Genomic DNA, 19,711 nt, shown 5'->3' on the forward strand with positions numbered 1-19,711 from the left:
CTGTGCTCTATAAAAATATGGAAACATAGAAATGTAGAAAAAAAGATAGCGTATACAAAAACACACATACTGCATTCAAGCTAAAGACGGAAGATATTGGATGATTTACAGTTCTTTTCGAATCTTCATGAGTGAATCAGTAAAAAGATTCTCGAGATTGCAGGAAATGTCAGAAAATGAAAATCCATTACATGTTTGCAAAAGGAACCTTCTATGCTAATTTTACGAAATCAGACTTCAAAGAGAGACATATTTCATGTGACACATTTGATTGAAGAACAAATGCACTGAGAAGCAACAGTAGTATATTCAGTTATGTGAAGCGACTACTGCAAGGAATTCGTGAATTCGTACCATCAAGAATGCGTTTAGTCCAGGTAATTCTTGCTTGTCTTTACCATTACTTCAAAATAAAGAGCCATGTTGAAGTAAAGCATGCCATTTTTATGTCATCTATTCCAGCGACATTCACACTACAAAGGAACATTTGTTTAGATGTGTCATAAGCTATGTATGGTATTCCATCAAAATGATTTTTCATGTATCAAGTATTACTCGATAAAATCTAACACAAAATCTTACATCTCTACGTCCACATATTTTATACATGTGATCAACAGATCTTTCTAGCAAATTATTAGGATTGCTGTTCATTTTCGAGCTTTCTATAACTATTCACAATAGTCAACCGATGTCCAAAATGTGCAATTCTCCTTGAATATAGTTCTATTGCTCAACATCGCTTCTTTTGTATCTGAGAAGGGAAACAAAACGTTTGGTCGGTTCCTGTTATACCACTACTGGCTTTACCATGCAGGTTGCAGTTGAGCATCTGACACACCAAGCTCATCTTTATTTAGTAGAATTGTGTTGATAATAATTCGATGATCGACTTATATCATATCTGAAATATGTAAAAAATATCTCAGAGTGTGAATCACAGTTGTTAAATGTTGGTAACCTGAATGAGGAATTTTCAAGAGACATTTTGACAACATTAGTAACTCTGTAAAAAGAAATAAAAAAAGAGCACTATATTGCCGTGACCAGGATTCGAACCTGGGTTCTTGCGGCCACAACGCAATGTCCTAACCACTAGACTATCACGGCTACCGTCGCTGCTCTTGTGGAAACACTCCTCTAGAGGAAGAAAACGGTCCTTTCCGCTCCAGTTGGCAAACTAAGTCAGCCAGCAGGTAGGTGGCGTCTCGATCGCAGAGCAACAGACGAGCAGCAAGACGGAGGACGCAGACTGCGAACTCACGTCTCTGTATTGGTGATTCTCTAAACGTTAGCGGTAGTTAGTCGACAGTAAGAAATTCATCTTAATGTGAATAAATGTGGAATGGAGTCAGCTACAAATAAGTAGCTCCCAACTTATGTCATCCACACCATCCCACTTTCAACACCTACCAAAAATTTCTGGAATTTCCCCAGATCCTGAGCCATAATCATCTCATGAGTATCTGCCAAATTTGTGTACATCCCATTCTGTGCATTCCTTAAAGAAGAAATGTTGACCCATAGATATTTAAACAACCAAAGGCAACACTGAAGCAGCAGAGAAACTATTACATCTATGTAAGATTATTATAAAAAATGCAACGAAGTATAAATGAGCTACGAACATAATACCAGTCATTCTAACCTACTAAGTAATCTCTTTGGTGTTGTATACTATTCAACATTAGCACAAGGAATTTTTGTTGAGATAACAATACGCTTTGTTAAATCCCTCAATGGGGAAGGATGCACAAAGTATTTAAATAATTGTATAAAAATTGTGTAAAACAGTGTACATCACAATACATAAATAATATTGTGATATTGATTGTGTTAATATATATCAATGTGGTTCAAATGGCTCTGAGCACTATGGGACTTAACATCTGTGTTCATCAGTCCCCTAGAACTTAGAACTACTTAAACCTAACTAACCTAAGGACATCACACACACGTCCATGCCCGAGGCAGGATTCGAACCTGCGACCGTAGCGGTCACGCGGCTCCAGACTGAAGCGCCTAGAACCGCACGGCCAGACCAGCTGGCGTATCAATGTGGTGTCTCCTACACAGCACTATGTCATCCTTTAGTAAATTATCATTCAGTTTACCTACTAGTATCTTTTCTTTCAAAATATTCGTTAAACTAATACAACTTTAGTTTAGTGTTACATGTAAATGGAAACTATGTACTTAATTTATCTTATCTTAGTGAATCCACCGTGCTCTACCATGTTAATTATACATTATCATTTTGTCGAAAACTGAGAAGTCTTTTACACCGCAGTCGTGTTCAAAATACAATTTGATTGTTGCGAAGAAGAAAGCAGCAATCAGCCTCTGCAAATAACGCTATTTATTCTTACAAACTGAGGCGGTACCGGTTTCAAACCGATAGTTTCACCTTTAGACTGCTGTTCACATTTACATTTCATACGTTTCAATTTACGTTAGTTGACGACTGTTTTCCCTCTTGTGGTCAAAGTTCCTTGAGCCGGCGGTTTACATTAGTTGTTTTCTGTTTTCCCCCATCTGGTGGAAGTTCCTTGTATCGGCGATTTAATACTATTTAGTGAATTACAATTTGCGCTCCAGACGGCTTGCTCGACAGAGAATGCCATTTACACATTTACTCACCAAAAAGTTCGATGATTACATAAAAAGTGCCACCATCTGATAATTTTGCAACATATGTCTAAAACATTTTTCTTTGTGATATTCTTTTGAAAAAAACTTAAACTATATGGAATTGAACTTATTATACGGAACTAGTTTGAATCATATTTAACGAAAGGAGTACAATATGTGATAAATCAAGTAGTTTGAGAAGGAGAGAAAATCATACCGACTAAGGAAAAAAATAATTCCATGGGCTTTTATTTTCGGTCCTTTACCACTCCTTATACATGTAATCGATCTACTATGTATAAAACGGACCTGACACTCTTTCATGCAGCAGGTATTATAATTAACTCTGTTAGAGAGAAAGCAAGAGAAAACGATGTTGTTAATAGCATTTTCCAAAGTCACTATCGAAAAATGGACAGTTAGTTCCGATAAAACTATTTTAACACACTACAAGAAACGGAATTAGCGAAAGTGGGAGAAATTTTTGAATTTTTGGGTGTAAGAATTAATGAAAATATGAACTTGATGGAGCATACTATGCTTCTCAGACATCTAAGTTCAATAAATGTTGGTCTTCACATAAATGAAATCAATCAACACATTAACATAACAATTTATACTCTTTAAAGTCTTTTGGGTTACTTTCTGGTGTAATTTATCGCTTCGAAAGCACGTATTTTTCGTGTGAAACCGGAAAGTGAGAATACCATGTATTCCACGTACCGGAATTTGTCACAATGTGAAAAAACTTAACAGCGGTGTCCCTTCGTTGTTCATCGATATAGCTGCAGGTGGGTCAGAATGGTATTCAATGTAAAGCCACAAAATCAATGAAAATTGCGGAAAAAGATAAATATTTTGAGAGCAATCAGTTCTAAACTGAGGGGTTTCTCTATCTGGAGTGGCCGTTCAGAAGTTTGGAGGGTTTGGATGGAAGGCAATGAAGGTAGTATTATCGATATACTGCATCAAACGGACAGGAAGTGCCTACTGTGCAGTTTAGATCAGATAGAGAGCACTCTTACAGATGGATGGAAGATACTGGATTTGGTAATCCCACTTACCAGCCGTTATCTGCATCAGGTTCTAATCTTGGTCACGAAAGAAGATTGATATTTTAATGAGAAATTTGCGTCAATCAGTTCTTTTTTAATTAGCTTGCCCATAGATTAGTCGTTGGAATTACTTGTTCTCACGCACCATCACTAAATAGACACCTTCTGGTATAAGAAACATTTATCTCGCCGACGCTGTAACTTCATTCTTTTCAGTTCATCTTGAATGCACATTGACGTTGCCCTAGATACACTTGAACCCGTATTCTATAGTCAATCTTTGTCTAACTTTGACAGTTTTTATCCCACACACTTATCTCCTTACACTTCAGAATCTCTCCTTTCGGTAAATGAAGGTCCAAATTTTCTCCCCCCTCCCCCTTCCGATTTGATTCAATACCTTTCATCAGCCTCTGCTCTATCTTCTGTAGAAACAAAAAGCCCGTATCATCTTACATTCTGAATTGTTTATCAAAAACGTAACACTTCCGTGCAAGGCTACACTCCAGACTAATATCTTCAGAAGAGGCTTCCTCACATTTAAATTAACAAACTTTTCCTTCTCAGAACCGCTATTCTTGCTATCGCCAGTCTGCACTTTATCCTATTCTCTATTCTTTCGCTGTTCAGTTTTTCTACCACTATATCAAAACTAATCTACAACGTTTAGTGTCTCATTTAGTGCCCATTCTTTAATTTCTCTGACTTTCACTCATAATCTCTTTTCAAGACACTGCTATGCAACTCTTTTGCTGCCTTTCCTAGAATTACTACATCATCGGCAAACCCCAGATTTTTATTTCTTCCCCCTGAAGTTTAATTCCCTTTCCATACGTCCCTTGGTTTCATTTACTCTTTGCTCAAATTGCAAACTGAATACTGAACAACGCTGGGGGATAGGCAACAATGCTGTCTCACTCCTTTCTCAACTACTGCTTCCCTTGCATGTCCTATTCTTTTAACTACAGTCTGGTTTCTTCACAAGTTGCTGATAATCGATCGCTTCCTGTGTTTTACTCCTGCTACATTCATAATTTTGAAGAGTGTGATGCAGATACGACTTTCAAAAACTTTCTTTAAATCTACAAATGCGTTAAATGTAGGTTTCCATTTCTTCAGTTTGTATTCAAACGTAGCTCCTAGGGTCAATAGTGCCTCTCGTGTTAGTACATTTCTCCGGAAACCAAACCAATGTCATCCGAAATAGGCTTCTATCAGTTGATACATTTTTCTGTAAACCATTCGTGTTAGCATTTGGCAAGTATGACTTAGTAACTGAGAGTTCGGTATTATCGACACCTATCAGCGCATGCTTTCACAATAATGTGAAATATTACATTCATCTTTTAGTCTGAGGCAATTTCGCCAGTCTTATTTATCTTTATCGTGGCTAGCTCTCCGAAGGAGCTCAAAATTTCATAGGGAATATCGTCTGACCCAGATACCTTGTTTCGTCTAAGTCTTGCAATGGTCTGTCGCAATCTTCTCCCAGTATCGTCTCTCCCATACTCTTTCCATTGTATCGTTTCCAAATTTATTTTCTCTGCATAGCCGTTATTATATTCTCTTCATCTTTCAGTCTTCCCCTTCTTTGCTTAGTACTGGCTTACCACCTAAGCTCTTAATATTGATATAGCTGCTTTCCTTTTTTGCAGAGGTCTCTCAATTTTCCTGCAGGCGGCATCTATCTTGCACGTGCTCATATGTTCTTCTATAATTTTGCATTTCCTGTCTAGCCATAACCATCGGCCTTGTAGCAGTGGTTGCAACAGTTGCCGTAAGATCACTGAATTTTAGCCCTGTCGTGCTTGGTTAGGACTTTCACGGATCACCGCCCGGCTCTTATGAGCCCAGTGACACTTGTCGGCTGAGGATGACGTGGTAGTCAGTCGGTACTCCTGGCTTTCCGAGGCCTGTTCGGACAGAGTTTTCTCTAGCCATTCCCGCTTTGCTATTCTGCACTATCTGTCAAACTGTTTTTCAGAATTATAAGATAGCTACTGAGATTCTCTCCTAATACATTTACACAGATCAGAAACAGTAAAGGGTCACTGTTCCTTGTGGAACGACAGATGCAATTTCCGTTTCATGTGCTTCGTTCCCAGTAGTCAGTACATGCTGCGATGTTCGTGGCAGAAAGTCACAAATCCAGGTGAGTAATTTAGACGATATTCCAGTTACTCACGTTTTCGTCAGTAGTCGCTTGTGAGAAACGGTGTCAAAATCATTTTCGAAGTCTAGTACCATGGAATCGATTTGAACAAAATCAATAACTAATGTAATGTATCAATGAAGTAGTTCAGTGTAGCTGCGCCAATCTTCATTAAAATATTGACCTTTTGCCGTGACCAGGATTCGAACCTGGGTTCTTGCGGCCACAACGCAATGTCCTAACCACTAGACTATCACGGCTGGTGAATTCAGCGTGGTTGTACTTTGCTCTTATGTTAGTGGTCGCAGAGTTGCTGACGTCACCCGGTTCCGCTAGAACGCCGACTCAGCTTTTTTCGTCCTTCGGTCGTAAGGAAAACTTGGTTTACAATTTAGACCGTGTTTAACTAACATTGTTAAAAACGATTAGGAACTTCTGACATCTGATAGCTGCAACAGTGATGTGTCTATACAAGTACAGTGAATGCAGCCTAACTTATCATTTGTGAGCCTATGCAGACAATGGTTCGCAAGAATAACGTTATGATCTGAAATGAGCATGAGCGGACTAGCCTTTAGATTGTATAACAGCAAACTGAAAGAAGGATAGGGCTTTCGGGATATCATACTTGCTTTCATTTACATCCTGGAGCTGACGAGTTTGTTTCTCTAATTCGTACAAGGTGTGTTCCTCGGTGGAACTCATAATACGTCTGAATACTCTGCTCCGACTCTTCTAGGCTTGCTTAGGGATTAGTGACATTCTGGTAGCTGTAAGGGAGGAACAGCAATGTGCGAAGTCATATCAAGAGGCCGCAGATATCACACAAGCGGTTTTAGAGGGAGAAAGAAAATGATCCAGAAAAAGATGTGCGTCTCTGGCTTAAACAAATGATGTTGCACACTACATCTAACTGACAAGACGCCAAGGTATAGCGTGAGTTGAGTGAGATCCTCCGGTCAGTGGCGGTAGCCTGAACACATGCTGCCAAGAGGGCGTTGGCAGCGTGTTGCTTGTTGGTATATCTCTGGTCTCTCTCCTGATACGGCGCATTTGATCCAGCGCCTACTATCGATCATCGCGCTACATCATTGCCGACCAGTGTGCTGGCGACAGCTTAAGCCAGCACAAAGATAGTATTATATTAGATATATTTTATATTCTAAAGATCCATAACGAGGTGATCTTTAAGAATGTGGAACATGTCGTAAAAGGAAAAAATAATTACGAAAAAGAGAGATACATACCCCTTCCACAGATTGTAGATGAAATCGTTTTTATGGTTGTTCAACAACCGAAATATCTTAGACATACTTGCAGAAAGCTGTTCTACCAATACAGAAGGCTTAAAAGAAGAGAAGTGCATTCCCACGAATGAGGATGAGTTTTCTGGCTTTTAAGGCGATCGTTGCGACTCAATGAACGCGTTCGTGATAGGTAAGCTGAAGGCGCTAATAAGATACTGCAACTGGGTTATTAACGCAAAAAAGTGATTTGCTTAAGTTTGATTAAAGGTAATAATTTACGTTGATTTCCATGGAATATGAATTTTCCTTGTTTTGGTATAGTCCCGACGTTTTTCTTAGGTGATGAGCCTTCTTCCTGGTTTTCGCGATCCGCTACACTTTTTGAAATTTCTTTTTTCCGCCACCCTGACCCTCTCTCCCATTACAGCCGCACATGACATTCGCCAGTTTCACCTTTCGTGCCACTAAGTACTCGGAAAGAATGCCGAGAAATCTCTGGTGAAAGTAAAAGGAAGAAACAACCTTTGAACTACTTCATTTATGTACCTTAGAATGTATATGACCGAAATGAAATAGTAAGTCAAGGTAAAACAGGTATCTGTTCCAAATTCTGATATTTTCGCATATCATGTGCGCTGCGTTTTCCACTAGTTGACATTAATCACAGTATGCAGACTGTGTCAGTTTAGCTTTGTATGATCTTTCTGGTGCGGCTATGGTTTCGTTAACACAATACAGCGCTGAATCTAGTTGGCAGGATGATACTGTTTGCGTGTTTCCAAATATTCGTCTAGTTGCTCCAAGAACTTTTTATCTCTATTGGGTTCCGCGGCTGGTTTCTGGTAATCATAAATGTTTCTGGTATTAACTTGTGGCTCAGTAGTCCTTATATAGCCGCAGTCTGTTTATTACTTTCGGGCATAGTCCAGGCTCTTGTTTCTATGCGCTACATTAAATGTTAATTATCGATTTTTAGGGTTAGGTAACTCAGTCGATAACAAACGGAACCGTCTGATAGCTTCGTTGCCTGTCTGTCCGAACGCTCAGACCCCTTTTTCTCAGGAACGGGTACGGATGTCAAGTTGAAGTTTATGTCAGGTACTGAATTCTACGATCCCTTGGCAGTGTAAGAAACGTGCATTCTACGACATTGAAAATCAAAAGACACGACCGTCTGAAAAAAACTCTTTTTCTCAGGAACTGGTACAGATATTTAGTTGAAATTTATTTGAAATTCAATATCTATGGTCTCCTGGCGGTGTAAATAAGCTGACGGAAAAAATCACAACACGGGGCAATAATTAGTGTTGAGCAATGAAATTTCGGAAATACATTTCTTGGGTATCATATGTAACCGATTAATATTGCTGCATCACAAGTTCATGTAAACGCGAGATAAGCCATTGCAAATGTGAAATGGTGCTACAGTAATAAACGTCGTAGGCACCAGAATGTCGAATGTAAGCAATGCAGACGTGCGTGCATTGTACTGCACAGGTGCCGGATGTCAGTTTTTCAGATCCATGCCTGTTCCACTTGGTCGGTCAATACAGGGACATTAACGCTGTTGGTGAATGACGTTGGATTTGTCATCGGATGATGCCTTATACGTTCTCGATTGAAGACAGATCTGGTGATCGAGTATGCCAAGGTAACGTGTCGACACACTGTAGATCGTGTTGAGTTAAAACAGCGGTATGTGGGCGAGCATTATCCTGTTGGAAAACACCCTCTGGAATGCTGTTATTGAATGGCAGCACTACAGGTCGAATCGCCAGACTGACGTGCATGTTTGAGGTCAGGGTGCGTGGATAACCACGAGATTGCTCGTCTTGTCGTACGAAATCGCATCCCAGACTATAACTCCAGGTGTAGGTTCAGTGTGTCTAGCGCGCAGACAGGTTGCTTGCAGTTCCTCAACTGACCTCATTCTAACCAACACACGACCGTCACTGGCAACGAGGCAGAACCAACTTCCATCAGAACACCACAGACTTCAACCCTACCGCCCAATGAGCTCTCTAAACACATCACTGAAGTCGAAAATGGCGGTGGTTTGGGGTCTGTGGAATGCACGCTACAGGGCATCTGCCTCGGAACTCTGTGTCGAAGCCGGCAGGAGCGGCCGAGCGGTTCTAGGCGCTTCAGTCTGGAACCGCGCGACCGCTACGGTCGCAGGTTCGAATCCTGCCTCGGGCATGGTTGTGTGTGATGTCCTTAGATTAGTTAGGTTCAAATGGCTCTGAGCACTATGGGACTTAACTTCTAAGGTCATCAGTCCCCTAGAACTTAGAACTACTTAAACCTAACTAACCTAAGGACATCACACACATCCATGCCCGAGGCAGGATTCGAACCTGCGACCGTAGCGGTCTCGCGGTTCCAGACTGTAGCGCCTTTAACCGCTTGGCCACTCCGGCCGGCCGTTAGTTAGGTTTAAGTAGTTCTAAGGTCTAGGGGACTGATGCCCTCAGCTGTTAAGTCCCATAGTGCTCAGAGCCATTTGAATTTTTTTTTTTTTTTTTTTTTTTTTTTGTGCGCCGAACACGATCATTTCCCTCTGGTAGTGCCACGTTGCCAACTTGAACGCGGTCTTCTTGCGACCGTACATTCTCATGATCACTGCTGTCAGCAATCATGAACATTGGCTACATTCCTGCCAAGTCTTTGTGCAATATCGCAAAAGGAAAATCCATCTTCTCTTAGCCCTATGACACGACCTTGTTCGAACTCAGTGAGGTGTTGATACCGGCGTCTTTGTCGCCTTAAAGGCGTTCTTGACTAACAACTCAGTACGTCCAATGTCAAAAGTAACTAAAGCTCAAGGCCGTTACAGCATGTATTTAAAGCAAACTTGATTTGCATCCTCACAGTTGCGCTACTAGCGCCACTCCTATGCTACTGATGAGTAATTTAAAAAGACATCATCTTTCAGATATAGAAACATGCCTACCAACTTTCCCCCTTTACGTTGCGCAACTCCCCCTTGGTGTTGCGATTTTTTTCCGACAGTGTAATTTAAGCTTCAAGTGATAGCAATCAAAATATACGGCTAAACATGTCACAGATTTTGATACTCGCAAACTAAAACCTGGTCTTCACCTCTCAACGATGTACGGAGTCGGGTTCTACGTTAAACTGTATCCCCCCCCAAGCGGGTTAGCTACGCGCTCTGAGGCACCTTTGCCACGGTTTGCGTGGCTTCCCCCGGTCCTCCCTCGGACATGAGTGTGTGTGTTGTCCTTAATGCAAGTTAGTTTAAGTTATATTAAGTGGTGTGTAAGCCTAGGGAGCGATGACCACAGCAGTCTGGTCCCATAGGAACTTACCACAAATTCCAAAAATTGCCCCCCCCCCCTCCTCTTTATCAGGTTGGTTATCTGGGGCAGGTGAGAAAATGCAAGTCATCGTAGTGGCGTCCAATAGAAAAATTCGCACCAGGCCATTGAGCCTCAGATAACTATCATTATTATCTTCATACATAGGAACACGAGTCCTTTTCGCACTTGTCAGATTTTTTCTATTACAACATTTACTCTTGTTGCAAAATATGCTAAAGGACCTTCGCTAGTCACTCTACTATTTCTGTTCCGGCACAACACTGTTTCATTGCTGTCTGTGTGCTGTTTTATTCCCCTTGGTCGTCTCTCAGCACAGTTTTTTATTCCTTTCTTTTCCTCCGATGTCTCCCTGATCACATGGTGTAATGACGTATTTTCCGAGTAATTTTGTCCTAGCTTCGGACTTTTCTTCGTCCACCGTCCACGCACTGCCGGACTAAGGCCGTCATTTTCGATTTAAAACGCCTTATTTTGGTGATGTTGGCCGGGAGTTTATCTCGTTTTTATACAGGTCTCCCAAGTAGAAAAAATAAAATTCTGTGATTTGTTTTCGCCAACTTTCCTGGCCTTTCACTTAATGTTTAATACATTAGCGAATTAAAGGTTGTGCCTGTTTGGTCCTACGGACTATTCGCCCCTTATACTTAGCTTGTGAGTGTAGTATTTGAAAGTTGTTCTTAAAATATCAGCTTTCAAACTTACCCATTCTTCGATGAGTTCTGAATCGCAAACATACTGCATTTGGATATGCGTTTGACAGGATGACCACCGTGTCAGTAGTGGGGTAATGTCCGCTTCGGCCATATTACGTATTGGTAATGGAGAACGGAATCCACCAACTTTCCAGTTTGGTTGGCATGAGCATGTAGTGGCATCGGTAGTGCTGTGAATGAGTGTGATCCGTGCAGATGTCAATGTGGTAATGAGAGACGTATAAATACTCTTGGTGTATTCGTCTGTGTGCAACAGTCGCTCCCGCGGCCTGGGCTATATAGCGCCGCGTCGGATTGCGAAGCGTCAGCGTTCAGGCCGAGTGGAGCGCAGCCTATATCACCAGCAGCACCTGCACGAGCTCTGATACCACCGGCCCCTGGGGGCATCGTCTCCGGCGGAGATGCGTGCGTGACGTCGCCGACTGCGGAAACAGAACAGACATCAGCAACAACGGCGTCTGTACGTGTACGTGAATACCAACAAGCAAAGTGGTCCCACAGCAACGCCTAGATGTCTCATCTACACAAAAAGGGACTCAGAGAGTTGAACAAAGCCCTCAAAAAAAAAAAAAATCTGTGAGCACCTAGAAACAAGTCAAGTAACTTGAGTTAGACGAACTTCAGGATATAATAAAATACAGCATGTATCAAAAAGAATCATCCGATTTGGCACATCTATATTTCTGAAACTAATAAACATATACAATAAATTTTGTATTTGGGTGAATGGAAAATTTAAAAAGTTTTTCTTTTCATACCTTTTCACAGGTATTCAGTATGCCCCCCTTGAAGGTACGGCGTATGTCAATGTAGTTTTGAAATTGTTCTCACACTGCAACAAGTATGTCTTCAGTTACAGCTTCCACAGCTGCTGTTATGCGATGTCTTAGGTCATTCATTGTTGCTGGTAAAGGAGGCACATAAACAGAGCCTTTTATAAACCCCTAAAAGAAATAATCACATACATCCAGGTCCAGTGACCCTGCAGACCAGTAAACTAAGGCTGAATCATCTGGTCCAATGCGACCGAACCATAGTTCAGTAATCCTTTGATTCACAGGTTCTCGCAGTTCCAGATGCCAGTGTGGCGGTGCCCCACCCTGTTGGTAAATAAAGTCATTCGAATCAGTCTCCAGCTCTGGGAAGAGAAAGTTCTCAAGCGTATCGAGATATGTGCTTCCTGTAACAGTGTTTTCAGTTAAGAAAAATTTATCATATACCTTTTCCCCTGAAACTGCACAAAACACATTAAATTTTGGAGAGTCCCTCTCATGTTATTCCATACCCCATATTTTCACGTTATGTTGGTTCACTTTTCCATTTAAATGGAATGTTGCCTCGTCATTAAAGACTAAGCGTGGAACTAAATTGTCATGCTCCATCTTGCCAAGGACGAAATTACAGAACTTCACACGCTGTTGTTTGCCATCTTCACGAAGAGATTGCAGTATCTGAATTTCGTACGGTTTCGTGTGTAAACGTCGATGCGACACACGCCAGACGAACATGGGGGGCGTGTAGAGCTGTCGAGCAGGACGGCGAACGGATTTCTGCTGACTGCTTGTGAAACTATGGTGTATGCGTTAGACAGCTGAGTCAGAGACTTGGGGACGGTCTGGCGATTTGCCTTTACGCAATCAACCTGTTTGTCGCAATTGTTAGTTACATCGTCTAATGCTCTGTTCTGTAGGAGGATCCACACCATACCTAATATGAAAGTCACACTGAACAGTTATTACTGACCCATACTGCGCAAAACGTAGAACACAAAAACACTCTCTGTTGTCCCGACACCATTTTTACTAGAACTGAAGTGGGTGCATACTGCTGTTACCTAGAGGGTACCATATAAAACTCGAGAATTTGCTCTTTTCAACAGTTTGTTGTTCACGCACATATCTCAGATAACATAATAATTATGACTTTTTTAAAACTGGATTATTCTTTTTGATACGCCCTGTACACTTCGTAATTACGCAAAACCTCGCAAGCTACGGCAGCAAAAATACTACAGTTAAAATAAAATTCACTCATTAGGCCACATCACACACAAAACTGATAAGGCGACTAGAATAATAAGAAAATAAAATGGCACGCTTAGTTAGACTTTTCCATTTGCTCCACTGAAGCTGTTCCGAAATCGTTTGTTACACTACATTCATGTAATGTGATTTAACTTTAAGTATTGACACCATTTAGTTTTGCTAAGAAATTCGTCACTGAAGTAGAAGGAAATGGCTGCCATAAAATTCCTTAGGATTCTTCTAATTTGTACTTTATCAATAACTGACGTTTTATGGTTACTGGCACGCTGTCGGAAATATCTATTCCTGAATTATGTACACCACTGTATGTGATTCCAAATTTTAATATAGATTACTCTTGTTCTTGGTATTGTATCCGAGAACTGAGGCGTTGATTTCAAAGAAAGACATAGTTCATGTGATATATTTAATTGAAGAATAAATTACTGAGAAGCAGCAGTAGTATATCCAGTTATCTGAAGAGACTACTGCAAGGAATTCATTAATTGGTACCATGAATAATTTGTTTGGACCCGGTAATTCTTGCATGTCTTTACCAGTTTCGTCAAAGTAAGGCACCGTATGGAAGTAACATATGATATTTCTTATGTCTTCTATATCCAATTACATTCGCACTGCGAAGAAACATTTTTTAGATGTGTCGTAAGTTGTGTACGGTGTCACGTCCAAATGATTTTTCATGTGTCAGGTATTATTTGATAAAAACAAACACATTCAAAATCTTATATATGTACGTCCGCAGTTTTTATACGTTTGATGAACAGATCTTTCTAGTAGTTTATTAGATTTCTTTTTATGTTTGTGTCATCTGTAACTATTCACAATACTCCAATAATATCCATAATATGCCATTTTTGTTGAATATAGCTCTATTGCTAATCATCGCTCCTTCTGTATCGGAAAAGGGAAACAAAGCATTTGGGTGGTTCCTCCTATTCCATTACTGCCTTTACCAAGCAACTGTGAATCGCAAATGTTTAATGTTGGTAGCCCTGATGAGCAATTTCCAGTTGACTACATTAGTAACTCTGTAAAAAGAAATACAAAATAGAGCACTATATTGCCGTGACCAGGATTCGAACCTGGGTTCTTGCGGCCACAACGCAATGTCCTAACCACTAGACTATCACGGCTACCGTCGCTCGTCTGCAAAAGGTCCTCTGGGAGCATAAAACAGTCCTTTCCGCTCCAGTTGGCAAACTAACGCCGCCAGCAGGTAGGTGGCGTCTCGATCGCAGGTCAACAGGCGGGAGCAATAAGACAGAGAACGCACACTGAGATCTCACGTCTTTGTGTTGGTGCTAGTGTTGAACTGTATATACCACTAAGGAGCTGACTTAGTAGGTTAGAATGACTTGAATTATCCTCGTAGCTACAGTAATACTTCGTGGCTTTTTTTTGTTTACGTATTCTTACATAGATATAATAATTTATTTGCTGCTTCAGTGTTGCTTTTGGTTCTTTCAATATTTGTGGATAAACATTATCAGTGTATCTTCTTCCTTCCTCAAGGAGCAAGAAATTCATCTTCATGTCAATAAATGTGGAATGGAGTCAGCTACAAATAAATAGCTCCCAGACTATGTTATTCACATTCTACAATACAGCATTAACTTCCTCTCCTTCAGACCCAGGCTTACCATCCCGCTTGCGACACCTATTATAAATTGAAGGAGTTTCTCCCGATCCTCAACACTAATCATTTCATGAATATCTGCCAATTCTGTGCACATCCCATTTTGTGCATTCCTTGAAGAAGCAAGAAGATACACTGAAAATGTTGATTCACAAATATTTAAAGACCCAAAAGCAACACTGAAGCAACAGAGAAACTATTATATCTATGTAAGAATATGCAAAAAAAAAAAATGCCATGAAGTATTAATGTAGATACGATGATAATACCAGTCATTCTAACTTAGTAAGTCATCTTCTTACTGGTGTATATAATTCAACATTAGCACAAGGAATTGTTCCTGACATAACAATACGCTATGTTAAACCCCTCAATGGGGCAGGACGCACAAACGATTTAAATAGTCGTATACAAATTGAGTAATACAAATTGAGTAACAGAATAGATCAGAGTTTATTTATTTTATATAGTCGGTTCCAGATAGTATAGGTCATCCTCAGGCCTAGTTATCTGAACACTCATCGCAGCTACTGTTGCGCGGTGTCAAGGAAAATCAATAATATTGTGACCTTCATTATGTTACCCAGACAATTTGAAAACACAAATCACTGTGGTGTGTCCTAGACAGTACTATTCCGTCTTTTAGTAAATTATCATCCAATTACCTGGTGTTACATGTAAGTGGAAAGGAAGTAGTACTTAATTTTTTTATCTTACTGAATCCACAGCCACGGTGCTCCACCATGTTAATCACACATTGTTATTTTGTCGAAAACTGAGAATGTAGAATGTAGCTGTATTCAAAATACAAGTTGATTCTTGCGAAGAAGGGAACATCAACCACACACTGTAAATAACGCTGCTTATTCTCACAAATATACGCGTTACCGGTTTCAAACCGTCAGTTTCATCTTTAGACTGCTGTTCACATTTAGATTACATACATTTTAGTTTACATTAGTCGTTGGCTGTTTTCCCCTCTTGTGGCGAAAGTTCCTTGGGCCGGCGGTTTACTACGATTTAGTGAATTACAATTTGCGTTGCAGACGATTTGCTCGACAGAGAATGCCATTTACACGTTTACTCGCCAAAAATTACGAGGATTACATTAAAAGAACCACCAGCTGGTAATTTTTCTATATATCTAAAGCATTTTTCTGTGTGATTCCACATAGTTCAAGTTCTCTTCACAAGGGTATCAAACATATTATACACAACTAGTTTGAATCTCATGTAACGAAAGGAATACAGTCTGTGATAAATAGTTTAGAAGGAGAGAAAATTATACCGACTAAGGGAAAAAATTATTCCAAGGGCTTTAATTTTCGGTCCATGCCTACTTCTTATACATGTAAACCACCTCCTATGTGTAAAACGGGCCCGACACTCTTTCATACCACAGATGTTATAATTAACTGTTTTAGAGAGAAAGCAAGAGGAAACGATATTGTTAATAACATTTTTTAAAGATTTATTAACTGATTGTCGGAAAATGGACACTTAGTTCCGAAAAATCAACTTTAACACACCACAAGAAACGGAATTACCGAAAGTGGAAGAATATTTGGAGTCCTTGTATGTAAGAATTGATGAAAATATGAACTTGATGTAACATACTAATCTCCTCAGATATGTAAGTTCAATAAACTTTGCTCTTCACATAACAGCCGCTTTCAAAAGCAATCAACATATATTTTATAAACTTCTACTCTTTAATGTCTTTTCGGTTATTTTACGGTGTAATCATCACTTAGAGAGTACATATTTTTCGTATGAAACCGAAAAGTGAGAATACCATGTATATATACGCTAACAGAATTTATCACAATTTGAAAAAACTTAATAGTGGTATCCCTAGCTATACCTTCGTTGTTCATCACTATGCCTGCCGGTGGCTCACAAAGTTATTCAATGTGCAGCCACAAAATTGTTGAAAACTGCGAAAAAAGATAAAGATTTTAGAGCAATCAGTTCTTTGCAAGAGGTTCTCTCTACCTAGAAGAGCCATTAAGAAGCTTAGAGGGTTTGGATGGAAGGCTATGAAGTTAGTATTACCGATATCTGCAGCAGATGGAGAATAAGTACCTACTGTGCAGTGTAGATCAGAGGGAGAGCACTCCTACGGATGGATGGAAGATACTGGATCTGCTAAGCCCACCTAATACCCGTTATCTGCATCTGTCCAAATGATGGTCAAGGCAGATGATTGATATTTTAATGAGAACATTGCCTTAATCAGTTCCCTTTGTTAATTAACTTGTCCATAGAATAGTCTTTGGAATTACTTAAGCAGCAACACTGACGAGGCACCTATAGATGTAAGAAACGTTTATCTTGCAGGCACTGTAACCTCTTTCTTTTCCGTTTATCTTCAGCGCACAACTTTATTACCCTACATTCTCTTGAACCTGTTTTCTATAATCAATCTTTGTACAACGACGACAATTTTTATCCAACAGACTTCTCTCCATCACACTGATGCCTCAGGATCCCTTCTTTCGGTAAAGTGAAGCACAAATTTTCTTCCCTCGCTCCCCTTTCGATTTGTTTCAACACTTCATTAGCCTCTGCTCTACCTCCTTTAGAAACACAGTTAAAATGCTCGCATCATCTTACTTTCTGAATTGTTTTTCATTTACATGTCACTTCCGTGCAAGGCTACACTCCACACAAATATCTTCAGAGAAGGCTTCCTTAAATTTAAATTAACAAACTTTTCCTTGTCAGAACTGCTATTCTTGCTATTGTCAGTCTGCAGTTTATCCTATCCTCTATTCTTCCCTGTCAGCATTTATTTTGCCGCCTGACCTAGAATTACTATGTCGTCGGCAAACCTCAAAGTTTTTATTTCTTCCCCCTAAAATTTAATTCCCTTTCCAGACATCTCTTGGTTTCCTTTACTGCTTGCTCAAAGTACAGACTGAACACTGAACAACACTTAGGATAGGCAACAACGTTATCTCACTCCATTCTCAACTAATGCCTCTCTTGTATGTCCTCCTATTCTTTTAACTGCAGTCTGTTCTCTGCACAAGTTGTTGATAATCGTTCGTTTCCTGCTACCTTCCGAATGTCGAAGAGTGCGATGCAGATAACACTTTCAAAAACTTTCTTTAAATCTACGAATGTGTTAAATGTAAGTTTGCATTTTTTCAGTTTATATTCAAACGTAACTCATACGATCAACAGTGCCACTTGTGTTCGTACATTTCTCCGGAAACCAAACTAATGTCATCCAAAATAGGCTTCTTAAGTTGATCCATTATTCTATAAAGAATTCGTGTTAGTATTTTGCTAGTATGACTTTCTAAACTGGTAGTTCAGTAATATCGACACCTATCAGCGCATGCTTTCTTTGTAATAGCAAGTATTACATTCGTCTCGTAGTCTGAGCTAATTTCGCCTATCTCATTTATCTCCCAAGGAGCTCAACATTTCATAGCGAATATCGTCTGTCGCAGATACTTTATTTTCCTCTAAGATCTTGCAAAGGTCTGTCACAATCCTCTTATAGTATCATCTCTTCCACACTCTTTTTCGTTACATCGTTCTCAAGTTTATTTTCTCTTCATAGCCGTTTATATATCTTCTTCATCTCTCAGTCTTCCCCTTTTTTGTTTAGTACCGGCTTGCCAGTTGAGCTCTTAATAGAGATGCAGTTGCTTTCCTTTTCTGCAGAGGTCTCTTAATTTTCCTGCAAGTGGTATTTATCATCCATGTAGTCATACGAACTGCTACGATTTTGCATTTCCTCTAGCCATTACCATCGTCCTTGTTTCAGTGGTTATACCAGCTGTCGTCAGTTCGCCGAAGTTAAGCGCTGTCGGGCTTGATTAGGACTCAGATGGACCATCCTTTGTGTCTGTCGAACGCTCTTGGCAACTGGAGTTTACCAGCCTTTGTGAGAGCAATTGGGAAGCTACCTGACTGAGAAGTAACGGCTCTGATCACAAAAACTGACAACGGCCGAAAGAGTGATGTACTGACCGCATGCCCCTCCATATCCACATTGAGTGACGCCTGTCGGTTTAGGGACCAGTTCGGATGGAGAGTTTTCTCTAGCCATTACTGTTTTGCTTTTTTGCACTTTCTGTCAATCTCATTTTTCAACAATATCAAAAAGCTACTAAACTCATTTATACAGATCAGAAACAGTAAAGAGCCTGTCACTGTTCCTTGTGGAACGACAGATGCAATTTCGGTTTCCCTGGCTCTGTTCTCACTCGTCAGAACATGCTGCGATCTTCCTGACAAAGTCACGAATCCTGGTGCGTAATTTACATGATGTTCCAGTTGCTCGCATTTTCATTGGTAGTCTCTTGTGATAAACGGTGTCAAAATCGTTTTCGAAGTCTAGTAGCATCTAACTGACTTGAACAAAGCCAATAATTATTTGCTAACGAAAGTAATGTATCAATGAAGAAGTTAAGTGCAGGTGCGCCATTCTTCATTAAAATATTAACCTTTTGCCGTGACCAGGATTCGAACCTGGGTTCTTGCGGCCACAACGCAATGTCCTAACCACTAGACTATCACGGCTGGTGGATTCAGCGTGGGTGTACTTCGCTGTTCTCTTAGCGGCCGCAGAGTTGCTGATGTCACTCGGTTCCGCTCGAACGCCGACTCAGCTTTTTCCATCCTTCGGTAGTAAGGAAAACTTGGTTCACAATTTAGACAGTGTTTAACTAACTTCATTAAAAACAATTAGGCACTTTTGACATCTGATAGCTGCAACATCGATGTATCTATAGAAGTACAGCGAAGACAGCCTAACGCATCATTTGTGAGCCTATACAGCCTGTGGTTCGCAAGAATAACGTTCTGATTTGAAACTAGCCTTTAGATTTTATAACAGCAAAATTGAAGAAGGATCGGGGTTTCAGAATACCAT

At 40.1% G+C, this 19,711-nt stretch overlaps 4 non-coding genes across 4 annotated transcripts; all 4 read right to left on the reverse strand.

Moving 5' to 3' along the window:
* Window positions 1-1,038: 1,038 nt before the first annotated feature.
* Trnah-gug (transfer RNA histidin (anticodon GUG)) lies at window positions 1,039-1,110 on the reverse strand. The gene has a single exon. It is a non-coding gene; the product is annotated as a tRNA-His (tRNA).
* A 4,916-nt stretch (window positions 1,111-6,026) lies between these two features.
* Trnah-gug (transfer RNA histidin (anticodon GUG)) lies at window positions 6,027-6,098 on the reverse strand. Its single transcript has one exon. It is a non-coding gene; the product is annotated as a tRNA-His (tRNA).
* Window positions 6,099-14,245: 8,147 nt separating this feature from the next.
* Trnah-gug (transfer RNA histidin (anticodon GUG)) lies at window positions 14,246-14,317 on the reverse strand. Its single transcript has one exon. It is a non-coding gene; the product is annotated as a tRNA-His (tRNA).
* Window positions 14,318-19,287: 4,970 nt separating this feature from the next.
* On the reverse strand, window positions 19,288-19,359 carry Trnah-gug (transfer RNA histidin (anticodon GUG)). Its single transcript has one exon. It is a non-coding gene; the product is annotated as a tRNA-His (tRNA).
* Window positions 19,360-19,711: the final 352 nt, after the last annotated feature.

Source organism: Schistocerca serialis, chromosome 2 (assembly GCF_023864345.2).
Source record: "Schistocerca serialis cubense isolate TAMUIC-IGC-003099 chromosome 2, iqSchSeri2.2, whole genome shotgun sequence".
In the NCBI taxonomy this organism is placed as follows: Eukaryota; Metazoa; Arthropoda; class Insecta; order Orthoptera; family Acrididae; genus Schistocerca; species Schistocerca serialis.